The 3504-nt window shown below is 39.1% G+C and overlaps 1 protein-coding gene across 1 annotated transcript in view; it reads left to right on the top strand.

Moving 5' to 3' along the window:
• Positions 1 to 3504, top strand: part of LOC107740482 (oxysterols receptor LXR-alpha-like) — a 22907-nt gene that overhangs the window by 9440 nt on the left and 9963 nt on the right. Inside the window, exon 2 of the mRNA XM_016552938.1 lies at positions 2051 to 2196. The gene's annotated coding sequence lies outside the window, so the exon portion shown is untranslated. The remainder of the gene's footprint in view (positions 1 to 2050; positions 2197 to 3504) is intronic.

Genomic DNA, 3504 nt, shown 5'->3' with positions numbered 1-3504 from the left:
TCGACCGAAACGACCGAAATTAAGAAATATATCGTGATATCAATTTTGGCCATATCGTCCAGCCCTACTCCTGTGGTTCATTTCATTTTCCAGCAGGATTTGGCACCTGCTCACACTGCCAAAAGCACCAAAAGTTGGTTAAATGACCATGGTGTTGGTGTGCTTGACTGGCCAGCAAACTCACCAGACCTGAACCCCATAGAGAATCTATGGGGTATTGTCAAGAGGAAAATGAGAAACAAGAGACCAAAAAATGCAGATGAGCTGAAGGCCACTGTCAAAGAAACCTGGGCTTCCATACCACCTCAGTAGTGCCACAAACTGATCACCTCCATGCTACGCCGAATTGAGGCAGTAATTAAAGCAGAAGGAGACCCTACCAAGTTATTGAGTACATGTACAGTAAATGAGCATACTTTCCAGAAGGCCAACAATTCATTAAAAATGTTTTTTTTTATTGGTCTTATGGAGTATTCTAATTTGTTGAGATAGTGAGTTGGTGGGTTTTTGTTAAATGTGAGCCAAAATCATCACAATTAAAAGAACCAAAGACTTAAACTACTTCAGTCTGTGTGCATTGAATTTATTTAATACACGAGTTTCACAATTTGAGTTGAATTACTGAAATAAATGAACTTTTCCACGACATTCTAATTTATTGAGATGCACCTGTACTTTAGACTAAATCGTATGTTGTCGCCTTGCATTATGAATCTGCGTCCTATGTATAGTAAGGATTTCTTCCTCTTAATTCTCATGACAAATTTAGAGGAAGCTTGTACAGAATTGGAAAACACCACTTCCTAAAACAAGCTGAGTCTTAACTTTAACCTATTTCTGGGTTTGAATCTTTCAGGCAGCACTTTGCGATAAACACATTGCAAATGAACACAAGCGAATTAACTAGGCTGTTTCTTCTGAAATTAAGTATATTCTTGTTTTAATTGTTCATTGTCACTTTCCGGCTATCATATCTGCCAGCAGATGAGCTGACTCTTGATCTGGCAGTTGTAGAGCATACTGGTTTACAGGACAAAGGTAACAGCCCACTGATAAGTGTAGAACATTGGACACTGAAAGAAGCCTTCCATTGGTTTACTTCAGGTCACGTTCAATGTGATTTTAATGAGTGTTTAATTCAAATAGGATCTATACAATTAATTGAACCCTTGAACAAAAGGGAATTCAGACAATGACAGGATTCTTTCTCCTTTTTACAACTGAACCATTGTCATTTCTTACAGCTGATATAATGTGTGCTGATTGTCATGCTATTTATGAACAAAATCTGTTTCTTAAAGTATATTTTACTTTACAGCTTGTATATTAGAAATGGCTGTTTCTTATTGTTTATTATCTGGGGCTGCTAAGAGTTTCTGACTTTTTGTGGTTTTATAGTTGCTATTTCAATTTTATTTGTTTTATTTCCTAAGTTTTGTACTGCTGGTGACATAACCTGGACTTTGAGCAGTTTCTGGCATGGTTGTAACCGTGGGATGAGGCATGTCGGGGTCGTCTCCTGGTTGACATTATTCTGACTGTTAAAGCACAAACTTTTTATGATGTCTAGTGTGGTACTCCCATTACTGCTTATTTTTAATTCAGTAAATGCATTAATAATATCCAGGTTTTACAGGATGTCATCATTTGAGTGGTGCCTATTTTTTTATCGTACAAAGTGTTTCCACTGAGATGTTTTTTGTGCATCTTTTCAATGACTCCATATCTTTCTAAATTCCAAGATGTGTAAAAGATGTGCTTTGGGAGACACACTTACAAGAGCTCAGTCCTCTGTAGGGATTTCACAGCCATGTGAACGACTGCTAGTAACCTCTCATGTGCCTTTTTTTTTTCTCCCTCCTTTTTTTTTTCTCCTCTCCCTCTCTTACTCACTCACCCACCTTCTCTTCTGTCATTCTTTCCAGTTGCTTGTTTTCTCACTTGCTTTCTTGTTTTTATAAAGTCCTTTGGAACACCTCAGCGTTGGAGCTGTACAACCTCCAAACAGAAGTCATATTCTTGTTTTTTTCTCTCTTTGTTTTGCTGTCAGTCAGAAAGCTGCAACACAGAAGAGTCTATTATAGGAGAGAAGTTTTCCTCCGATGGCATCCAGACTATTGGAGAGGATAAACATGATGTGCTGCTAGTGACGCAGAGAACAACATGGGCAGACACTAACAAATCGTCACGCTAGGGGTAAGTGGAGCTCTCACTCACAATAACTGACAGGCTACGTCCACACGAAGCCAGAGCTTTCCCTATCCAATCTTGTTTTTTTCCCTCGTCTCAAAAAATATCTGCGTCCACACGAAACCACAAAACCGACATAAAACGATGTAGTATACATGCCAGACCAGCATCTGGCGCTGTAATTCTGCCACAGAGATACACTAAAAATGGAAAAGAAGACTTGGACTATGCGCATAAACCTTGCGCGCGGTATACAAACGAACATGGAACAATACATTTATTAATCTGTGTTAATGTTAGTTAATAAAAAGACAATCGTTCAGTGTTTGTTCATGTTTTTGTTGTTGTTACGTGACGTGCTGATGACGTCATTGTTTCAGAAAATATACGGATTTGCTGTCCACACAAAACGCAAGGGTGGCGTTTTCAGATTTATCCACTCTGGGACCCGGTTTCAAAAAATATTGGTTTCACTCTCCCAAAACGCTGGATCCGTGTGGACGAAACGCCTATACGATACAAAATGTATGCGTATACAGCTAAACGCGTCTCCCTGTGGACGGGGCCTTATTCTGCTGCTTCAACTCACTCTATATCAGGGGTGTCCAATCCTGTTCCTGGAGGGCCAACGTCCTGCCGAGTTTAACTCCAACACACTTGCCTGGAAGTTTCTACTAGTTAGTCTGAAGACCTTGATTAGCTGGTTCAGGTGTGTTTAATTAGGGTTGGAGTTAAACTCTGCAGGACAGTGGCCCTTCAGGAACAGATCTGGGGCAAGTTCAAGCTCAAACCGGTGTGCACCGTTTTGCTACGGTTTATGGTTTGAACGACATGTTTCCTGGAAACGGTGTGCAACGGGGTTTGAGATGCGTTTTCTCTTGTTTGGTGGGTGTGTCAAACATGTCAGCCCAATCAGCAGCAACGTGTATGTAAACCACACGGTATTAAAGAGACAGCTTGCACAATGTAATTAACATACAAATAAATTCACAAGAGCAAGAATATTGTTTGCACATGTTTATTTACATTAAAGGCAAAATAACTGAAATAATAAGGGCACAAGTATAGATCTGGAACTTCTTTAAGTCTGTCTAAATATAATTTAGTAATTGCAATGTGTTCTGGTCCATATCCTTTCCTTAGGAAGGTGTGCTAGACACTGATTAATGTAACATAAAAATACTATACATATTTATATATTTCTTATATATGTCTCGGAGGTAAGAAGTGGATTATCCTTCACCTGAAATGTTTGTCTTTTCATCCTGAAATGTGAGGCAAATGTTGGATCACAATAATTAGGAACCACAGTTT

Source organism: Sinocyclocheilus rhinocerous, unplaced genomic scaffold (assembly GCF_001515625.1).
Source record: "Sinocyclocheilus rhinocerous isolate Xijiao unplaced genomic scaffold, SAMN03320098_v1.1 scaffold225, whole genome shotgun sequence".
In the NCBI taxonomy this organism is placed as follows: domain Eukaryota; kingdom Metazoa; phylum Chordata; class Actinopteri; order Cypriniformes; family Cyprinidae; genus Sinocyclocheilus; species Sinocyclocheilus rhinocerous.
This window is presented reverse-complemented; position numbering and strand designations above follow the sequence as displayed.